Source organism: Phyllostomus hastatus, unplaced genomic scaffold, assembly GCF_019186645.2.
Source record: "Phyllostomus hastatus isolate PE091 unplaced genomic scaffold, TTU_PhHast_1.1 phas_contig_40, whole genome shotgun sequence".
NCBI lineage: Eukaryota > Metazoa > Chordata > Mammalia > Chiroptera > Phyllostomidae > Phyllostomus > Phyllostomus hastatus.
In genome coordinates, this window is record NW_025333872.1 from 73,740,496 (window position 1) to 73,763,426 (window position 22,931).

At 40.4% G+C, this 22,931-nt stretch overlaps 1 pseudogene; it reads left to right on the plus strand.

The window, feature by feature from the left end:
• Positions 1-16,713, plus strand: part of LOC123821855 — a 50,653-nt pseudogene extending 33,940 nt beyond the window's left edge.
• The last annotated feature ends 6,218 nt before the right edge of the window (positions 16,714-22,931 follow it).

Below are 22,931 nucleotides of genomic sequence, written 5' to 3' on the forward strand. Positions count from 1 at the left end.
GAAATGAGAAACAAATCACTGTTCCATTCTTTTCATTGTTCAGTCTCCTGTCAGTGTTTCACATTAGCAGAAACTAGCAGGGAGCCAGAGGACAAGGAGACCGTGAAATACAGTTTGTAGCCTTCCAGCCCCAAAGGCATAGAAAAAAATATAGAGGAGAAGTGCAGAGGAGAGGGAGAACATTGTCTGCCATAGGTATGAAGATTTATACTGACCTCAGAAAATGAGCCAGGGAATATTCTTCTTTTTTCTATTATCTGGGGGAGTTTATGAACATGGAACTATGTGTTCCTTGAATAATTTGGTAGAACCAGCTGACAAACCATCTGGGCCTGGTGTTTTCTATTTGTAAAAAGTTTAAACTATTGATTAAAGTTTTACTATAGATTAACTACTGAGGTTCAATTTCTATAGTGTGATAAAAGGTGTAGATGATGCAGCCATTGTTCTGACTTATTTTCTATCTCGCTCTTTCTGTCTCCTAGCTTTTTTTAAAAAATTATTTTAATCTATTTCCCCCTGTATTTTTTTGTGCTTGTGATTACTCTCTCATGTGTCTAAAATATTCTGTAATATTTGTGGATTCACCAAGCTCAAATTTAATACAGATATCTAAACTTACATGTACAGTGGGAAAGAAAGCACTTAACAGATGCGAGAAACCCTATGTGGGGTGGGTACAGCCGTGCGCAGGGCTGGCTTCGCACTCAAGACCTGTGCATTTGAGCAGAATCCCCGCTTGGAAGGACCCACTCGTGGCGTGTTGCTTTTCTTTCACTGCTTTGAAATTCTTAATCGTTTTTGAAAAAGGAGCTCCCATTTTTATTTTCCACTGGGCCCTGCAAATTATATAGCTGATCTTATTGTATTGAAGGATAGGTTTAGAATTAAACTTTTAAAAAAAGTAATTGCTAAAAAGTATTCATTTACTGTGAAAAAAATGTTAAGAGCTTATGAAAAATATAATTCAAATATTCTGTAAGAGAGGAATTAGACTATTGATTTAGAAAGTACAGGTTTAAAATTTAATAAAGGAGAAATGAGCTTAATATTTACCTAGATTTTCCACAAACTGAGGGAGAAACAGAAAATTTACTTTTGAAAATTGAGTAACTATAATTCTCAGTATATTTTCACAGGATTTTACTACAGAAATAATTGATGTTAACTGGGTGTCAGTGAGTAAGTCCACAAATTAGAAAGTGTTTTAAATTGCTTTGGTTACAAAATGTGGTAAGCCAATACTTAATTAATTTGGTCATTCTAATCAGTTTTTATGTGAGTAAATAGATAATTCTCTAAAAGAGCTTAGCATCTTATCTCAAATATCAGAGAGTTGTTTTAGAGCTACAGATTTGTAGAAAGTCATTTTCCACATTTCCAGTGGGAGCCTGGGCTTTCATAATGCCTTTTGCCATTGACATTAAGTGGCTGCCCATGAGGAGGCAGAAGAGTACCTTTTCATAGGTGCCCCAAAGGTCTCCTCTCCAGTGTTTTAAATGTGAGTGTTTAGAGAACATAAAAGGTCTAATGGGATTATATGCGATACGTTCCTGGGAGTTTTTTTGTCGTATTCTGTTCCACATTTGGCACCTCTGAAAAAACAAGGTTCAGTTTGGATTTCGCTTTGTTTGCCTGGGTTTACTCGGTTTAGCTCTATGTTAGTCTTGATCAGACCAGGAGCAGGAAGGAGCACATGACCTCAGATTTTGGGGGGAGTCTCTCTGAAGGTAAAGTAAACTCTTGAAGATTTTAGATTTTTAGATGTCTTTAAATCTTGCAGAACATTAAGATACTCTTACTCCATCTCAGCCTCTATGATTTGGCAAGTTTAAAGTTTCAATCTACTTTACATTCTTATTTTTTTTTTGGTAGGAAAGGTGGTCTTGGGGAGAAACATCATCTGTAAAACAACCTGGAAAGATTCCAAGACCCCAGCTTTGATGGTGTCTCATGAGCCTTTATAAGAGATATAGGTGGAAACATCTGGGGGCTGGTGGGTAGGTTCTCGTTAACTAGATTGACTCCAGAACAAAAGGATGAGAAAGATGGCCTCAAATCAAGGCAAAGATTCTTTTCCTGAGAAATGAAGTTACTCTGATATAGAAGCAAATCAAGGTGCTATAAATGCCTAAATACTGATTCACAGTGGGCCTAGCTGCATGAAAAGATGTTCCAGTGTACATGGGAGAAAGATTTATAAAGCCACTTTTTAGGTGAAAAAGATATAATATTAATACTAGAATAACCAACATTTATTGAGAGAATAATATGAGGACATGCCATTCTTTCCATAATTCTTAATCCTCTTAATAAGTAATGAAACAGATACAAATGTTATCTTCATTTTAACAATAAAAAACCATAGGTTTCGAGAGCTTAAATAACTTCAAAATGTCAGTGAGCTGCAAAATCAAGACATTCTTATCCCTGGTGTTATGACTTGGTTACTATTTCAATAGTCTTTTTACATAAGTTTTAGCTTAATGGGAAAAAGCCTTTTCCAAGTTCAGTGAGGTAAGGTCAGAGGACTTCAAGCAATGTGGTCATAAATGGGAAGATGCATGAGAGTAGTAGAGGACTTGATGGCATGCCTGGCATGTTGTAAACAGTGAGAAAATGTTATTTCTTGTGGAGTGGGAAACTAGCATGTAAGGGGTAATAGCTTAGGTGTTATTAAGTCCTACACTTAACATACATGACTCAGTTCTGGCTTGTGTACGACTTTCAGGAAGTTTTACTCTCCTTCTCTGTAAAATGGACATCATAATGCTCTCCAGTTTGTACCACTGTTGTGGTAATCAGATAAGAAGATGCTGGTGCTGGCACTATGCTGGCACACAAAAGGATGCTCAAGAAATGGCAACTATGGTTGTTGTGTCACAGCTGGGCACAGGTAACCAGGTTCTTAGTGATCGGGATAAAGAATTGAACCAAACACCCAGAGTTTATAGCAGAGAACATGGGAGCAGGCCCAGTCCACGTAGAGATTGACCACATGGGCTAGAGGGACTCTATTCTTATAGGGTAGATCCTTCCTGGCTAGTTTTGGTGGGCTTTTACTGAGCATGTGCAAGTAGTTATATTACTTTAAAGCTACCACTCCTTCTCCTGGGGTCTCCCTGTACTAGGTTCACCTTTCCCTTGGCCAGAGAATTATAGGTCTCCATGTTAGAGATTGGTGAAAAAGAAAGGAATTATTTATTCAAGTTATGCAGACTAAAAGTAATGACTTAATGTCTTCATCAAAATCCCAAAGTCCCTTAAAACACCCAATAACACACACAGTCTTCCTTCCCCCCTTTGTCCAGTCTGGGGTACCATATCTCAGGGAAAGAAATAGAAGTCTATGGCTCAGGCAGCTCCCAGTTCTTCCCAGTAATCTGTGCTTGGCTGGTAGGCCTTCCTTGGTTCCCGGCACCATCAGCTGTGTTGCCGGGATCTCCAGCTAAAGCTGCATGGTGATTCTTTGCTAAAGCCGTGTGGTGGTTCTCTGCTAAAGCTGCATGGTGATTCTTCTCATGGCTACCAGGGAGGGGGGTTCCCCCCACTCTGGCCAAAGCCACGTGATTCTCCTCACTGTCACAGCCGCATGTTGCCTCTCCTTACATGGCTGCAGGAGTCTCCACTCAGCCAAAACTGCATGGTTCTCTCCTTAACAGTCACCAAGTCTGGGTTTAAATATCCTTCCAGCTTTACTGGGCTCCATGATGAGTCTGTGCAGGGGTGCCCCATGTTGTGGAGCCAATTATCTCCAAGCTCTCATGCAGGTGCTGTAACTAGGGGGAGTTGCCTCCCAGTTACATCTTGGGGGGAAGTTCCTTCCATCCCCCTGGCTCAGAGCTTGGCTGCAGTTATTTAACATATCTATGCAACCAGTTAAAGGTTGTCGATATGTTAAATGACCAAGCAAGAAGTTAGCTGCAAAGGTTAGTTGCTATGCAAAACAGCTCTGAATGGCCCTGCTTCAGGTGTCCCTTCCCCCAACTCACACCTGTGGTGGAGGGTGAGGACATCCTATATATCTTTCTAATATTTCCTGGACACCTTGAGTTCTGAACCCCATTACAAATCCTTCTTTTGGGGACCCTCTGGCTGCACCTTCCAACAGTTGGTTTGCATCAGAAGCCACAGACTGAACAAATCAGACCAAGAGGCACAGTGACATTCTCTAAAGCAGCTAAGCCATAACTCACGCAGCCACCAAGCAGGGGAATTGAACAAGAGCAGCAAGAGATCTAAAAGTCACCAAGAAGGAGACTTGTGGGATTTGGGGCCCCGGGCATGGTGCGAAGAAGGGAGTCAGGATCTAGACCATTCCCACTGCCGACTGCATGGTTCTCCTCTTAATGGTTTTCCTCTCTGTCCTGTGCCATGGGAAGTGGAAGTTCCCTACTTTCCTCCTTTTAAATTTTTAATTGTATGCTTCAGCATTCCCAGTTTTCTCCTTCCAGCTCAGAAATCAATCACCTAATAATATCAAATGAAGGAAAAAAACCTTTCTCTAATTTACAAAATCGCAGGTAATTCTGTTACTCAGTTAAGATAATACCTTTTTCTGAGCATAACCTCCTGTCTTAATTAAAACCCTATGTGGGCTATGGACACATAGCAAAATTAGAGATCAATAGTGTACCCATGGCTTCTCTATTCTTACATTGGACAATGATATTCTTCCCGAATGTTTTGGCATGCCTACCCGTTTCAGTCACAGAATCAGTTTCAGTTGTTTCAAAGAATGTAAAACGTCATCAGCACAATTGCCTCCATAACTTTATAAATATTACAATTATCTGTGATAGGAATGTAATCTTAATAAAACCTATATTGTCTTTTGAGAAAATTCCATGGGTAAAACTTGCATTAATAGAAATACTTTATATTTTATTTCATCATTGACTAGAGGAATTATCTGCTCTCCAAGGTTAATTATCTCTGTCTTCTAAAAATACTTGCTATTAAAAATATTTAAATTCTTTTTGTTTAAAAAGCAAGGCATGACATATCATGTTATAACAATTTTAATACATTGTGCGTATATATAATTCTGGTTATGAGCTAGGGAACACAATTTCCTTGAACATTATAGTTTTTCTATTCCATTTTAGTGCTAAAATTTTTACTAGCAATAAATAATGTACTTTTACTGAATTCAAAATTATAGTAAATGTGCCCTGTGCAGATAATTTAACACCTGTAAATTTCCAAGCTTTATAATTGTAGATTGCATATCTCAGAGGCTTAAGAAATCTAATTTACATTGCAAGAATAATGAGCTGAAGACTGATTGCAAATGTTTATGTATTAACATAGTCACTAATTTTTCTACTGCATTATATACATGCATCTTAGGGTAAGGCATTTAATTACCACAGCAATATGTTGTATTTAACAGGCTCAGATACTTAAAAAAGTAAACTAAAGCATAGCTAATATTCTTTCCCTGGGATTGGGAAGGGAGAGTCTGCAAGTGCAGACCCCAGTGCTAGGTACTAGCGGGTTGCACTCTGGATGCACACCCCAGGCCCAGAGACTCTGGGAGGGGTGAGTAGAGACCGCAGCTCAAAGAGGGAGCCCTTCTGAAGGACCACACACCCTGTGCCTCAGCTCACTTTCCTCTCCAAATCCGGTAGCTACAGGGAGAAAAAGCTGTTTTTAAATAGAAAACTAATAAAATATGCAAACAAAATCAACCACCTCCCCATTTTTTCGTTTTCTCTACTTTCAAAAGTGATGTTAGAATTAATTCTATTTAACTGAATTTGAATCCTTATTTTATGATTTGAATTAACCTTTTATTATACTTGAGTCCTTTTTACTGTGAATATTAATGTTATTCATCCAGCTAACATAACAGTGATTTATTTATATGGTCAGAATCATATCGGAGCTAGAAGGAATTGAGACCTGGAGAAGCTACGTGCCCAGCCAAGGCTAGAAGTGAGGGCTTTGTCATCGGCCTGCCATCCTGTCCAGGAGGTGGCTACAGCCATTCTCACGGTACTATGTGCTCACAAAGCAGTATTCAGATGCTTTCTAAAGGAGTGAGGGGGGATCTTCCAGGAGCTGGCCATTCTACACTTTTAAATTGGCGGCAACTTGGAGCAAGAGGAACATCTAAGGTGTTCAAATAAAATCTGTGGCAACATCTATGGGATTGTTTTCTTTTAGCATCTATCCTGATTCATCTCTTAGGTCCTGCTCTGGAAATATCCCTTTGAGGGGAGATCAAATATACTTCAAAGGAAATGCTTTGATGAATACACATTTCTTATCCTAAGATCTGTGTTCAGTCAGACTGTCTGGGCTAACTCAGTTTATGGGGCACCCAGCCCCAGGTCCCTTTTCTCCTCTAACCATGACTGGTTTTTGTAAGAGGCCTTTAGCCAAGGAAGCTGTGGGCAGTTTTCACCCTGAGTTGGAGGAAGGGATTATTTTTTTTACTTATTTTTGGGAGCTGACTTGTTATACACTTCCCGGCTTGCATTAACCAGTTCCTTCCGTATGTATAATTGTGTAAAGCATTTAGGATAGGATTTATCCTGCTTCATGTTCAACTGAGGCATCAACAAAATAGATGTTAGATATCAAATTGACTGAGGCAAATATTCATGTGCTGAAAAAAATATTTGAGCACTATTTTAAATTCTCTATGAACTTCAGTTGTAGAAGCGTTGGGCGCAGAAAAGTTGAGAAATTTTTTCAGAGAACTCTTATACTACTGTGAGTGCCCTCATTTCCACCCAGACAGAGGGAGGAGGGGGAGCTGACCTCCAACCCTCACGTGGTGGTGGGGAGACCACGCGGAGTGCTTAGGTTGGTTCCAGAGTCAACTCCGGCAGGTTGAAGAGGCCTGTGCAGCAGAATGGAGCTGGCTGCACTGAGATCATCTAGAATGCCCAGGTTTATCAGGACAAACGCTATGTAAGGCTTTTCTGTGGCCAGATGACAGCCGTGTTGGAGAGAGAGGAGGAAGAGCCAAAGCAGCTGGTCAGGAGCAGTTTAAAATCCTGTCTTGTGGAAATAAGGGGAAGGATGATCAAGGACCATGTATGAAGGACCCATGGACATAGCCAAAAGGGGGTAGGATTGTGGGAGGGAGGTGGGGGTGGGGGCGAGGAAAAGTGGGAGGGGGGAAATGCAGACAACTGTACTTGAACAACAATAAAAATAAAAAATAAAAAAGGGGATTCTGAAGGATAGCATATCTTACTTGGAAAAATGGAGAACCAAGACTCAAGAGTAGAGGGGTAAACAGAGGAACAGATTCTGTCCCCTAGCATGAGAAGGGCCTTTGATGAACCCAAAGAAGTGCTCAGGGAGGAAGAAGCCTGCCCGGAACCTCTGTCGAGTCCTTCCTCCCACGTCCCAGGTCTGTGGGGCTAGAACACAGTTAGCAGTGATGGCGGAAGCAGAGTAAGAAAAGGAGAAGCCACAGCTAACAAACACCTCTGCCCAATGGACAGGTTCTTATGTATGTCGTAGCTGAAAGAGAGGGAAGGTGAGCTTCACCGCAAATAAATATGGAAGTGTCGATGGATATAGTGGGCTGGGCATTTTTAATGTATAAATTGAGACTGTGTTTTGTAACTTTAGGTGATGGTGGACTGTCCTGCTACTTTAAGACTGAGAAGTCATGAAACAGCCACAGGTTTTATCCCAACACTGGGGAAGACTTTTATTGAACGAGTGTGAAGTGATAGTGGGAAACAAAGAAGAAAGTAGGGCATGGATTCCTGAGTCATACTTTTCAAGATATCGTTGCAAAGTGCTCTTTCCTCGTCAGGGAAGACCTCCCTGTCTCTGAGTTTGGGGCCCCTTCACCCAGGGCTGGGGTCTGTCATTTGAACCACAAGTGCGTCCAGGATCAACCCAGTGCTTAGGTTGATGGGGAAGTAGCTCTACCCCACTTGCTCTGGGACTAAGTGTCAAGTTATTCTTAGTGTCATTTGAGCCTTAATTTCGAGTCCCTTGTTCAGATTCTGTGCTTTGATTTTTGAAACCCACGTTATTATTTTTTTTGAGATACTATCACCTAAAAATAAAAGTTCTTTCAAAGTGAGAAGCAGCAAGCATTTACCTGAAATCAATCGCAATAGCCATTCAGGGTGCACTGATTCACACAGAAGCCAGAGCAGTGTTCTGATTAACAGACAAAGGGGATGGTGTTTACGGGACAGGGGACGGTTTGGGAAACAATATTGCTCTCTGCCTAGTCCTAAGGTTAGTTTGCCCTTTTTAATGTCCTACAGTTCTGAGGCACAAGATGCGCAAGGCAGTTCCTTTGGCCTGTCAGCTGTGGTTTCATTTTAAAGTAGCACTGTTTATATTATTGACAATTTCCTCCTTTTGATCAAGAGTTTTCCTTGAAAGCATCCCCAATAAACCATTAGAAAACAGCACCAATCCATTGTTAAAAGTATCATTGGCCACACGCTGTCTGGTGCCTCATTTGGGGTATGTTGTGCCATTACTGGTTCCTCACCAAGGGAAGGCTCGGTCCTGCTGTGTGCAGTCTCGTGCAGCAGGGAAAGTGGTTTGCTTCTTTCATAGCAGTCTTAGGTCACTGGTGAGCAACAAGAGCCCCAGAACAGAAGAAAGCTTTACTGACATGTTTCTTCAACATCCTCAGTCTGTTGAGATGTCTCACAAGAAGTCTCATAGGCCTTAGTGATCATCTCAAAACACTGAGTAACTGTGATCCAAGTGATGCCCTTATAACATGGAGTTACAAAACTGGTAAAGATTTGTAACAGCTAAGATTTGTATAATAACAAATACTCAGTCCAATTTGAAGAATAGATCTGAACCAGAAGTCAATACCTGAAGGCAGTCAGCTAAAGATATTAAAGAACTATGAACTATCAGTTCAAATACTTAAATTTAAGTATTTGACATGTGTCCAAATTTTACCTTGATCTATATATTACCAGGGGTGTATTACCCCAAAACAGTAAGAGGTGTAACAACAAAGCCAACCCTACCTTGCTTGGCTAGGAGATGGCCAAGTGCAGTTCTATCATCTGATAGAACTTGTGCAAGGAAATTTAAAGGGTGGGTTTAGCCTGTGATGAGGATGCTGAGGTTTAGCCTGTGATGAGGATGCTGAGGCAAACAGGCTTTTGCCTGAGGGATCACCAGCTCTCAGCACCTGAAGGACTTCTCCCCTAGGTTGTGCTTTCCTCAGAGCAGTGGTTCAGTGGTAGTTCTTAAACTACAGCTGCATCAGAATCACTGGGAAGATCTGTTAAAACAGAAGGCTGAGCCTTACTTCCCCTTCCCCAAAGTTTGGGATTCAGTGGGTCTCAAGAGAGACTATGAGGAATTTTTCTCCTAACAAGTTCCCAGGTGGTGCAGAGGCTGTTGGGCTCAGACAACACTTTGAACATCACTACCTTAGTGCAGAGTTTCTCAAACTCAGCACTAGTGACATTTTGTCACATTATTTTGTGCCAAATAATTCTTTGTTGTGTAGGGCTGGCCTGTGCATTTGGAGGATGCTTAACAGCATCGCCTCAACCCAATAGATGCCAACACCAAGCACGTCTCCAGACATTGCCGAGGGTCCACTAGGGGGCCAAATCACTGCACTGAGAACCACTGGCTACCTTAAGATGTTCTTCCATCTCCTGCCTAGAAAAATAAGAATCCAGCTGCAGGCAATGGGGAGGCAATGAAGACCTTGAGAGTCTTGCCATTCAGTTAAAAGATTCTGTGCAATTTCCTTATTTGCAGTATTGCCTTTCTCCAATATTATCTCATTCTCTGTTTCAAGTTATACATCTACAGGAAGCTAAATCTCTTCCATAGACTCAGAGGGAATCTGGGGATCGAACTGACCCTCCCATAAACTTGTAACCTGTCCTCCAGTTTGGAGCTTTGCTCTGAAGTTCTGCTGTCGGGAATACCTGTTGTCGTTCTGAGGTTCAGCAGAGCCATGCAGTCTCCTCTCCGGCAAGTTCCATCTTCTCTGACCGGCTAAATCACTTAGTATTCACCAATTTGCTTCATGGAGTTCAAAGTTTTGTTGACATCTTTCATCTGCTTTTACCTGTTCTCCCATTCTCTTTGTTTTTGTGGATTAATGCCCTTTTATGCAATTATTTTATTTTGGAGTATTACAAAGGAGCAACATAAATATGTGTATTTAATCTAGCTGTGTATAACCAGAATTTCCAGCAGGTTTTTTTTATGAGATTTTGGTAAGAGGAAAGGTGGAACCAGCATAAACATATGTGAGTTGGAGAGGTGTTATTAATGATTTTTGTTAAAGATGAAGGAATGAATTTTAAAAATCCAAGATACATTCTTTTCCTATTTAAGTTTTTTCTAAAGCCCTGATTGTTGTATTTTGTTATCATCTGTTCAATAAAAACAACACATGAAGTGGAAAATACAGCCTTTAAGAGACTCATATAAAGAAACCCGAAAGCAGATGTCTTTGAGAAAGATTATATTTATTAAAGCTTTCTATACATTTCAAATTTATATTTATAGAATGTTGAGTTATGATTTCTCACTAAAGTATAAAGAAAATAAGTCCTCATTGTATCCATGAAACCAAAGCTGTACATTCTTTCAGCGGTCTTGCTCTCCGCTTTGAAACTTGGGCTCTAATCCAGGCAGCTTTCAAGTGAGTTTAAAGTCCCCTGAAGAATTTAGAGATTTTTGTTTATTTATTGTTATTAACAGCCTAGTCAGTGGAATCACTTGGCTGTTTCTCCCAAGTACTAATAATCTGAGATCTGAAAGCAATCTCATGGTGTTATTTAAGTATTAGTCACATTTGCTCATGCATAACTCCTCTTGTGACTTTTGGGGATCAGGTGGGATTTAGCCAAAGGGAGTTAACAAAGAGGATATTGAGTGCAAATTCAATCATTAACAAAATGATAGGTGGAAAAAATTTCACAGGTAAATATCTGACTCTAGAAATACCATGAGATCCCTCAGAAATGCATCTCTCTCCGTAGGGAAATTGTGAAAACATCACAGCTGAAGTGTGCCGAGTGAATGAACCCTTGACCGGGCGTTCGAGTCCTTTGGACCACTCTGCAGGGGAGGCTAGCTATCTGTGGCGCAACCCCCCCATCCCCCGCCAGGGACTTCTAGGAAAGGTCACTGCTTTTTGAAACCTAGCATTTTAAAAATGTCTGGTTAGCACATATTTATTAAATATAGATTAACATTTCCATTGCATTATGCTTTGTTTGAATCCCAATATCTGGACAGGCCACAAGTTCCCTACTAAAACTGTGTAGAATATTGTGCTTTTCAGCTAACCAGTGTTGAGTGAAAGTATGGCACTCTTGTCCTTGTTTTCCACATCGGCCGACTTTTACGATGACGTGTTATGTAATCTGAGTGTGCTAAGGTAGAAGGTCAACTAGAAATGTGGGAAGGGACAGAAGTCGTCATGGCCATCCTATATAGAGTGTCAGAACATACATACATTTGTTCATTTATGTATAAATATATATTAGAAGAATATGTAGAATATATGTTCTCTACTAATTATAATTTAATATGATATGTAAAATGAATATAATTATATGCAAGGGTAGGTTTATAGTTGTGAGTACTTAAAACATGGAGTTTATTCTTATATTATTATTTGCTCTTGTATTATGTATTTTTCCATATGAACAACTGTAAACCTACTTTTGCTCAACCTTGTCTATGAAAAAGAAGCCCAGTGCAGAGATGGTATAGAGTGTCAATGAACACTTGGAATGGAGAAGGTGTACACAGGACTAATTGTCATAAGGGCCAGTAAAATATGGTATTATAATCATGAGATTACACCTTTAGATATTTAATTATGTAGCCTCAGATATATATAAACCTCAGATATAAAGGCTTCTCTGAAACAACATTTTTTTCAGCTGTAAAATGAAGATAATATCTGCCCAAACTTTCTGAGGATTTATTGAGATGATATATGTGAAATTACTTCATACACTATGCATTATATGCATGTAAATTTTTGACAAGAATAGAATCATAGACAAATAGAACTGATAATGTTCATAAAGAGTGGCCATTTGGAAAAGCAACTTCTCTCTTTATTCCTTCTATTTACTTAGATTGTATTTCAAGTTTTTCCAGCCATTTTGAAATTGCATTTATTAAAACTGGGAATAGTATTTTTAGTATGAAATCATTTTGAAAATAAGTTTAGATTATTTAAAATAGCAACTGACCACATGACTGGGACTCTGGGGGACTTGCGGCCCCCCGAACATGTGTATATGTGCTGAGGAGTGAGTTCCTGGGAAGATTTTCATGTTTCATTCACAGAGATGAGAAAATTGAGATATTAGAGAGGAGAAAAGGGGCAGAAGAAAAAGTCAGACTGCAGTAAAAAGAAGAGCAAGTGACTATAGGTTGTTTGTGCCCCTCCAGAGCAACTGAGAAAATATCTTGTGTTCAGGGGTAAAAGAAGTTAACATTTTTTTTAGATTTTATTTATTTATTTTTAAATAGGGAAGGGAGGGGGAGAGAGAGAGAAACATCAATGTGCGTTTGCTGAGGGTCATGGCCTGCAACCCAGGCATGTACACGGACTGGGAATCGAACCTGTGACACTTTGGTTTGCATCCTGCACTCAATCCACTGAGCTATGCCAGCCAGGGCTAAGAAATTAACATTTTAAAATAATGATATATGCACTGAGGACTTACATCCAGGCACTGTGAGCTTTCATTCATGCTACCTCACAACCATCCCATCAGATCTGAAAAGACACAAAGTCCCTTTTAGGAACTGTTTGGTGCCAAGTGTTCTTTGTTAAGGTGTGCATCTTGAAGCCAGATTTTTGCATTCTGAATTTATAAGTGTTTAGAAAGATAAGCTTATGCCTTTACCACGCATTATACAAAACATCCAAAATGTGCTGAGAGAAGACCTCATAATCTTAATGGGATAAATAAAAATTTTAAAGAGCCTCCCATTAGTTCATTCCACATAGGCCAGATTTTTATGATGTTTGGAATTGAAGATAAGAGATTGTAACTTGTAATATTATCAACCCCATTTAATAAATGAGAATATGGCTCCAGGAAGCTGGTTCATTGCCCTGGTTTGCACAGCCAGTGGGTAACAGTGCAGACCGCACATCCAAGCCTTCTGACTCCTGGTCTATGATATTTTAAGAATGCAGTGCAGATGGACTAATGGGAAACCCTAAGACACATGGCTGGGTTTTACTTCACAGCTACTGCCAGCTATCTGCGTTACTGTTTTGACTGTTTCTATGGGCTGTCATTTTCCCTAGCTACTAATGACAAGGGAGTGGGGAAAGGAAGGCAGTGGCACAGTCCAACCCCTTCTTGGGATCTTGAAATATTGGTGGGAAGACTGACTGTCTGGATTTAGATAAATTGGTAGCATGTCCATGAACACCTTTCCAAGAAGAGTCAGGAACAGCTCAATAAACATTCATAAAAGTATTTTTTGAAGACCTGCTATAAATTAGGAACTATTCTAGGCACTGGCAATGCAATATAGCTTATGAAAGTCTTCACCGTAGTAATAATACAAGTAACCAAATAACTAGAATACACTTTAACAACATGTTTGACACGTTTACATAGAAGTAGAACAAAAGTCCAGATTACAAGGCAGATTCTCCTTAGCTAATAGTCTCTTAGACATACATAGATATCAGTTTAAGGGGAGAAGGCTTTCACAGGAAACCAGGAGGATGAGAAATTCCCTACACTACTGTGTTCCTTTTTCTCTGTGACTAGGCAACCAAGGTATTAATTCATCGTGCACTCAAAATACTTGGAAAGAAGCAATACATAGGGAAGAAAACACTCCTATCAAGAGGAGCCACCGGGCAGAGAGAAGATCATGATAGGAAGTCATCAGGGAGGGTTCAACAGAGCCCTCAGCAAGGCAAGCCTGGGGAGAGAAGTCGGAGTGGGCTAGGCAAGAGGAGGGAGGAGGGCATTCACAGCAGGCTGGCCAGAGCTGAACTGGGGGCAGGGGACAAAGGCTGGGCCCGCCCACCCAGTGTCTGAGTCACAGTATCAGGAACCAGAAGTAGGCTCAGAGAAAGGCTGACTCCCGTGATGTTCCTTTTCTTCCCAAGGCCAGAGTACAGGTTGAGACAGCATGGCTGTGAAAAGCAGAAGGAACGCAGGACACAAAGGAAGAAGACTCCACAAAACTGCGACGACAGGTGGGTGAACATAACTGGAAAGTATTCATTCAAAACCCGGCTTGAGATAAATGATTCGTGAACAAGTTGGAAACCTAACTGTCACTCATAATATCATTTATATATTAAAATGAGTTGTGTATTCCAAGCAATGAAGGTAAAAGCAGATATCCCTGAAAACAGAAATTTTGAGAACTGTGGGCTGAAGATATTTGAATTACAATTTCTTTTTTCTTTTGATTTAATCTTTATTGTATTTTTCCCATTACCATTTAGTCCCCTTATATTCCCTTCCCCCCAGCAATCATCACACTGTTGTCCATGTCCCTGAGTCCTTTTTCTTCTTTGCTCAATCCCTCCACTCCTTAACCTCCCCCTGCCACTACCTGTCATCTGCTCTCCATCTACAAGTCTGCCTCTGTTTTGCTTGTTAGTTCAGTTTGTTTATTAGATTTCACATATGGGTGAAATCATATGGTATTTGTCTTTCTCTGACTGGGTTATTTCACTTACCATAATGTTCTCCAGGTCCATCCATACTGTTGCAAAGAGTAAAATTTTCTTCCTTTTTATGGCTGAGTAGAATTCTATTGTATATGTGCCCCATAGTTGTTTCATCCACTCATCTATTGATGGACATTTGGACTGCTTCCCTATCTTGAAGATTGTAAATAACGCTGCAATGAACAGAGGGGTGCTTTTGTTCTTTTGAATTAGTGTTTTGGGTTCCTTTGGTTATATTCCCAGAAGTGGGATCACTAGGTCAAAAGGCAGATCCATTTTTAATTTTTTGAGGTGTCTCCATACTGCTTTCCACAGTGGGTGCACCAGTCTGCATTTCCACCGACAGTGCAATAGGGTTCCATCCCCTTTATGTCCTCACCAGCATTAGTTGTTTGCTGATTTATTGATGATAGGATATACAGATGGCCAACAGACATATGAAAAGATGCTCAACATCACTAGTCATCAGAGAAGTGCAAATTAAAACCACACTGAGATACCATCTCACACCTGTCAGAAAATCTTGAATTACAATTTCCGTCACTCATGGAGGCTGCTGCTAAGGTCCACTAGGTGGCAGTGTGGTCGTGATTTCCTGGTAAACAGAAAAGGGAGTTGAATCTCAAATTGACAGTTTTTTATTTTATTTTTTTTTCTCTGACATTTAGAAGCTTACAGTAGAAAATATTCATGGAATAATAGCTGGAAAGCCAAACAATGACTATCATGTGAAAAACCACTAGCCTATAAAATAAAACTGCTTTACAAGTAAGTAGTTAATAATGAATCATTTTATAAAAGTCAAAACGGCAAAAATGTCTGCTATGTTCCTCAATGATTCTTCTGACAGATGAAAGACATATCCAAAATATAGACGGGGGAGAGAATAGGACAATAAATACCTCTTTTCCGACCTTTCCAAAACCCGGCTTGTTAGCTGTACCTGGCAGGCTCTTTCTATTCCCAGGCTCCTCTTCCTTCTTGCCATCGAACCCACGTCCCCTTTTTCCTTTTGAGATTTGTCTTGGAGACAAATCCCTGACAAATCACCTCATCCAACTTTCACACTCTCTTCATCTGCATTTCTTTGACATTATGTGTAGAAACACCCTAACATTTTGCACTATAAAATTTATCTGTTCTTTCTTATTCTGAAAACACAACTTACTAGCTGTGTGATCTTAGATAAGTTACTTGACCCCTCTGTACTTCACTTCATTTATCTGTAAAATGGGATGACAATAGGACTAACCTCTTAGGGTTATTGCAGGGCTTGCATGAATTTACATAAGACCAGTGCTTCAACTGGTGGGGCACAAGGTAAACACCATGTAATCATTTGCTCAGCAACCAGAGTTTAAGGGAAAAGGTAAGAAACTATGCATTCTTGTTCCTTCACTTTTGTTAGCACCTTGTGAGTGCTGGGTATGGAGCACATGCTCAATAATTGTTTAAATTAATGAATGAATACATGAATGGCTAAAATATGATGGAGCATATGAGATGCATAAAGGATGATTTAAATACAATATGACATTTAACATTTGGAACATTTAGGAACATATTATTTTGCATGATTAATAAACAGAACATTTTGATGAGAGAAACACGGCGGATCAGCCCATGCAGCGGCAGGACATGGTGATCTCGCCTGCAGATCAGTTTTGTATTAGTTGCACTGGAGTGCTGCAGCAATGTGTGCTCCTGCCTCTTTTAGTAATATTCAGGCAGTGGCTCACAAATTAGCCAGCTAATCCTACAGCAGAATATGCCCAGCTTTTTGCAGCACTGATTGCAAAAACAGCAAAAGACATTGATGCTCAGATGGATTCCTAGCCAAGGGAAGCATCTACAGCTGCTTTACAGGCTGCTAGCTTGTATGAGCTAGAAGAAGAAACCTGCCAAGATGGACACATCTGGAGGATGTTGTTTATCGAGGGGACATGCTTTTGGAAAACATACAAAGTGCACTTGCTGATACTGGGTAGTCACGGCTGAAGACAAGAGGTTGTACCCACAGCCAGTCTCTTCTAGACTCATAGTACCCATACACACCATGTAGCTGAGAAATAAACGATTTCAATGGCATTAAGAATTCTGCATCAGATTTAGATGTGAGACTTACCGACAGTTATAGAAACATTGAGCACTGTAACACATGCTATCCTTTTAGCTATTTTTAATAGTCTTCTATTTTCACTCTTGAAAAATTAGTTTGTAAATTGTGATTGAACCAGGTTTACACCATGATTTTTTATTATCTGAATGAAATTGAGGCAGCTATTGCATTAATGGTTATAATATAGTTAAACAAATGTACTGTTAAATAGAATATTTTTATGTAAATAAATCTTTAAAACATTTCTTTAAATTTTATATTGATCAGATATTCTTAAACATTAAGGTAATAGTTAAGAAAGATTAGTTGAGTCCCAAAATATTGATTTAGAATAGTATACCTGCTTAATTAGAAATTACCTTTGAGATCATTAACTCTCTTGCTTTCAGACCAGAAGCCAGGCCATTAAATTCAGGGGTTATTTATTTTCTTTTTAAACTTACTTTTGCCACAATTTTGTAAAAGCCATTAGTATGATAAATATGTTAAGTGTGGTTTATTTGGCTGTTAAAAATGTATGTGAGGAAGGCTCTTGACATTTTATATTTTTGTATGGTTGTATCAATTTACATAATTATTTTTGGAACTGGCTTCTTTACTATCAAAATATGAAATTCTATTTTTAGAGTTGTACTTAGCCTTTTTCACATTATGAAGCACTTTCTGAATGATCTGTATCAATTTACTGTGTACTTTCTTCCCCTTTGAGATGGTTTGTCTTTCCCTGAAGAAACTGGGCTAATACTCTGCTTATTTCATGTAGCATAATGTTTTCCAGGTTCATCCATGCTGTCTGTCACAAAGGGTAAAATTTTCTGCCTTTTTCCCTGGCTGGTGTGGTTCAGTGGATTGAGCACTGGCCTGAGAAACAAAAGGTTGCCAGTTTGATTCCCAGTCAGGGCACATGCCTGGGTTGCGGGCCAGCAGTTGATCCCTTCCTCCTTCCCTTCCCCTCTCTCTAAAAATAAATAAATAAAATCCTTTAATTTTTTTCCCTTCTTTTTTATGGCTAAGTAGTATTTCATTGTGTAAATGCCCCATAGTTATTTTATCCACTCGTCTACTGGTGGACACTTGGACTGCTTCCACAGCTTGGCAATTGCAAATAATGCTGCATTGAGTATAAGGGTGCTGAAGTTCTTTCAAAGTGCTTTGAAAGACAAATACCATATGATTTTACTCATATGTGGAATCTAGTGAACAAATTGAACTAACAAGGAAAATGGGGGCAGACTCATAGATTGAGAGCAGGATGACAGTTGGGTGGGGGAGGTTAGGGGGTGGAAAGATTGAACAAAAAGGAGAAAGGACTCATGGGCATGGACAACAGAGTGGTGATTGCTGGGGGGGGGGCTATTAGGGGACTAAATGGTAAAGGAAAAAATACAATAATCATTAATTTTAAAAATACTCTGTTTATCGGGAAAATTAGGCTTGGAGGAAGACAAATTGATCTTTCATATATATTGAGTAAATTCCTAAACTCAAAAGGTCTGAACATCCCTGGAAATAGCTGGAACTAAAATAGCAGAAATCATTTTTTGGAGAAACTTTCTTGGAACAGAAAAAATGTTACTGAATGCAGGAGGTCGCCCAGGCGCGGTAACCGCTCCGGGCTGGGCGCGGCCCACACGCAGGGCTCAGCCGGCTCTCGAGTCCTCATGTTGCACTGGGCCGCTGCTGTGCAGCTTGCCTCGGTGTCGGGGGGGCTTGTTTTTGTGTTTTAAATCATAATCTTGGCTTCCTAAAGTAAAGTATCTTTTTATTGCCGTCAATATCAGTGAAACCTTACATGATATGCTGCAGGTGCAACTCGGCCCGGAAAGTTGTATGTATTCATAAACAAGAGCTGTACCTAGCAGACTTTTAGTTGAGCAGAAACCTCATTGCTCTTCATTTAGATTTACGCATTTCTTTGTGCTCTTGGCACAGTTCAGTGCTGAAATTATTTTTTAAATGTCATGACACAAGAGCCTCTGATGCAGTGTGTTCATTACCAAACTCATTGCTGTCCCTCTGCTTTCCCAGTGTTGCTGATCTCGGGGTTGCCCACCCAGAAAACCAGAAGTCAGCTGCACTGCTTTCTCTCACTCACTTCCATGCATCAGACACCTAATTGTGGACTTTGGCAGTTGCTATGGGGGCAGGGACTTGCTCTATGAATTCTAGGGTATCCCGGTCCCTGGTGCTCAATAAATATTTGAGGAATAAATGAATGACAAATAATAATTATCTAATCTACATCCTCCTCTCCACTTTTGCCTTTGACTCAAGTTTCATCCCTCACCATGGTCTTACCTGGCTGTAGTAACAGATTCCAATTTGGACCCTTTGACTCTCTCATTTCTCACTGTACCTGCCTTCAAATCTGGCCTCACTGTTCTTAACCTCAGACCTTATACTTTATGCTTAAAGAGTATTGATCTGGTTATAGCTGCTGGCATATATAATTTGATTTCTTGCCTCTGTGACTTTACCCATGATGCTTCTCTCTCTAGAAAGACCTGGTTATTTGTCTTTAATTGCAAACTCTAGCTCATTCTCAGTGCTCAGTCTATGTGACACATTTCCCAGTAATTCTTTTCTGCAGTTCCAGGTTATATTAAATACCTCTTTTCTTTTGCCCCATTGCACCTTCTGCATCCTAACTGAATACATATATGATATTTTATTTTGCAGTTCATCACTCTGACTTCCTTCTGTGCTCCCTTTGGGTAGAATGACTTTCTTAGGCATTGTAATAGTGGTACACGAAAGGCAGTCCATAAATATTTGTTTATTTCACATGTGGATCCTTGTATTTTTCTTCTTGTGAAATGAACACACAGGAATTTAATATTCCCCGTAATTATAAATGTGTCTAACATGTCTAAAGGAAATGATAAATTAATGGACAATAAAGCAGATGACTCTTTCAAAAAAATTGAAGCCAGTAAAAATAGCCATTAGATTTGTGTGTCAAAAAGATATCAAATAAAAACTAGGTAGTCAAGTTGGCAAAAAGCCCAGTGAAAACTTATTAAATTGACAGCTGGTATTTATAATTTGTAATGGAACAGATAGTGGTATTAATATTTATAATAACCACATATTGAGGGCTATGTGTCAGGTACTATACTAAATGTTAACATTTTGTACTTTTAACATTTTGTCATTTTAATTCTCAAAAGAATTTATAAGATAAAAAGGATTACAATGCCCATATTATGATTGACGAAACACATGTGGAGAGGTAAATAAAGGAAATAAGGGAGAAGTGGATGAAAAAATAATCAAAAGTTAAATATTCTCAAATCAACAGGGAGCATTAATGAGACCATCACTGTGTAATCCTAGGAATGAGTTTAAATGTTGACCCTCCCAGGAGGCTGTCACTCTCCAACACTGTCCCTTGAACTCCTGCCTGTCCCTGCCTGTCTTCCGCACGCTCTGAGTTTCCCACAGAAGCCGAGGTCTGAAATTCAACTCTACAGCTCTGCTGCTCTACACTGAAGACGTGGTGTGCGTCCCTGGAAGTGAACACCCAAGCCCACTGACTGCTACCCTTTCCTCACTTGCTACTGTTAGGCCTTGTTGTGTGATGGGACTTGCACCCCAAATCTGGTGGACGTTACAGGACCTGCCAGGCCGGGAGCATGCACCCTGGGTTCCAACTGCTTGCTGCAGCCACATGCCTGCCCAGCTCCTGCTGATGCTCGCTTCCTGGTGAGATTAACTGTCTCCTAGTTAAAGGCACTGGCTGGGGGTCTACTTCAATCCCAAATTCTCTTTTCCCTCACTTTATGTGATGTGACAGAGTGTGCCCTCTTTTAGGAGATGTTTGTGATCAGACTTGGACATCAAGGGGAAGTGGTCCTACAATGATTAGGGGCCAATCATGCCAGGTGGACAAATTCGTAAGAGCAAAGACCTACAGGTAAGAAAAGCTTAGTATGGTCAGGAAATAGAAAGCAGAACACAATCAAATGGGGAAGAGTGGTTGGGGGTGGAGGTGCAGAGATGGTCAGGAGCAGCTCAGAGGGCCTTGCTGGTGACGAAGTGACGTGTTGCGAACTGTGCAGAAAAGCGTCTCTGACTGTGATGTGGAGGGTGGCTTATGAGGATGTAACATGAAAACAAGAGACCAGTTTAACTCTCCCCACTACAGGGGCTGAAACAAAATATGATGGTGTTTGGTTTAGGATGAGAGGGGTAGAAATGGAGCAGAGTTGATAGGCTTGGGGTATTTTTTGGGAGGCAGAATTCATCAGAACCTGAGAATTTGGATATGAAGGTGGAAGGAGAAAAGAGTAAAGCATGGTTCCTTAGCTTCTGTTTTGAGTGGCTGAGGTTGTAGAAGGTGGTGCTATTTGCTGAGAAGGAAAAAACTAGATAGAGAACTGTCTGGGACAAAGGGAAGCAGGACTCATACTTTAGACATGTTACGTTTGACAGATACATGAATCCAAAGCAAAAGTGGAGAGGTCAGATGTAGAATTATGTATTTGGGAGTCATCAGAAACAGATACTATTAAATCTGAGATGGGAGATGATTGTTTAGGGAAGGATTACGGAGAAAAATGGGGTCTAGAAAGATCCCTGGGCAGTCCAACATGTAAGATTAGCCAGAGAAATGGTCAGGAGAGGGGACTGAAGGAGGCACTGTTGAGGTGGTTGGAAATGAAATTGACCTGAGTGGTTTCCATGGAGACAGAGAGATGAGTGGGCCAAGGAGAAACCAGGAGATGAGGAAATGGAGGCTGTGAGGATAGACAGGCTTTTAGAGGGAAGTTTTGCTAAGAAGAAGAAAAAGTTAGCTTAGGGGGACCTGAGGTCATGGGAGGCTGTTTGAGGTTGCTTTATTGGGGTTGAGATACTAGAGTGTTCTTGGGGGCTGAAATGCGGGAAGCAGTTGGTGTGATTGGGAGACAGGATTCTGATGCTGCTGTGGGTTTCCCATTGTAGCGGAAGACAGGGGAGAAATAAAGGTCAGATGCAAGCAGTTTGGGAGATTTCGTGACTGGAACATAATCGTTGTGCTGACTTCCTCGATGACGTCCAAGGTGGTCACAGTTTGCGTGTGCGCATGGGCACGCATGTGTGCATGCGTGCGTGTGTGTTGTAAGGAGGTGGCAGGTTTGAGGAGAGAGGAGAAGGGGCGAAACAGCTTTCTGGCAGAGTGGGAAAACAGACCCGCTGGAGACTGGCATTAGAACTGCGACCTGGGCCTCGCTAGAGGTTTGCAGCTTTCAAAATCCTGTCATGCATGTCTGATACATGCAAAATAGTATGTGTTATGCATATGTAAGTTATGAAGTATACATAATAAAGGGAAGCCTCATGCTCCTACCACCTGCTTAAGATCTAGACTTTAGAACTGACGATATTTGCTCCCGGGCCTGCGTGCTCCTCTCCGATCCTATTGCTCTGCCTCCTTTCCAGAAGTAACCAAGATTCAGAAATGGGTGTCGTAACTAAGTATGAACTAGTGGCTCAGTGCACCTTAACTCCTCCCTACATGGTCACTACATGGCCGACGACTAGCATTGTATTGTTAAATGAACTTGGATCAGTTGGCAATTCTAATGCAAGCTGAGTAGCATTGAATATAGTAGTCATAGTTAATTCCTTTAAAATTAAACCATGAAAAGGGTGGCTTATGAGACATTATTAAAAAGAGAAAAAGGAGAAAGATTTAAATAAAACGTCCCCATGCACTCAGCTCATGTCTGAGTCACATTTGATATCATCGAGCAGGTGTGATTCAGGCAGTAAACTCTTGTGGCAGAAAATATCACATTTATATATTATTTTAAATTCACATAAAATCTGCCCTAAGCACCCATGTTGTCAGGCAGGTAAGAAATCCAGTGTTGGTTATTAAGACTGCATCAGAATCAAATGTGGGACTGACTAATTGAGGGAAGATTGTTTCATCCCTAGTTCATCGAAGTCATCTGTTCTCATGCTTTTTAGCCCATGCATTCTCTGCTTTCATACCACAAGGACACTGCAAATCTTTTGCTTAAGACCCAGCCTTGTTACAACCAGAGGACAGCAAGAGCACTCTGTGGAGCTGCCACCTCTCTGGGGCTATGTCCTGAGGCTCTGTTTGGGTCCCTGCACACAGAACTCCTTTCTTTTCCTTCTCTGTTGAAATCT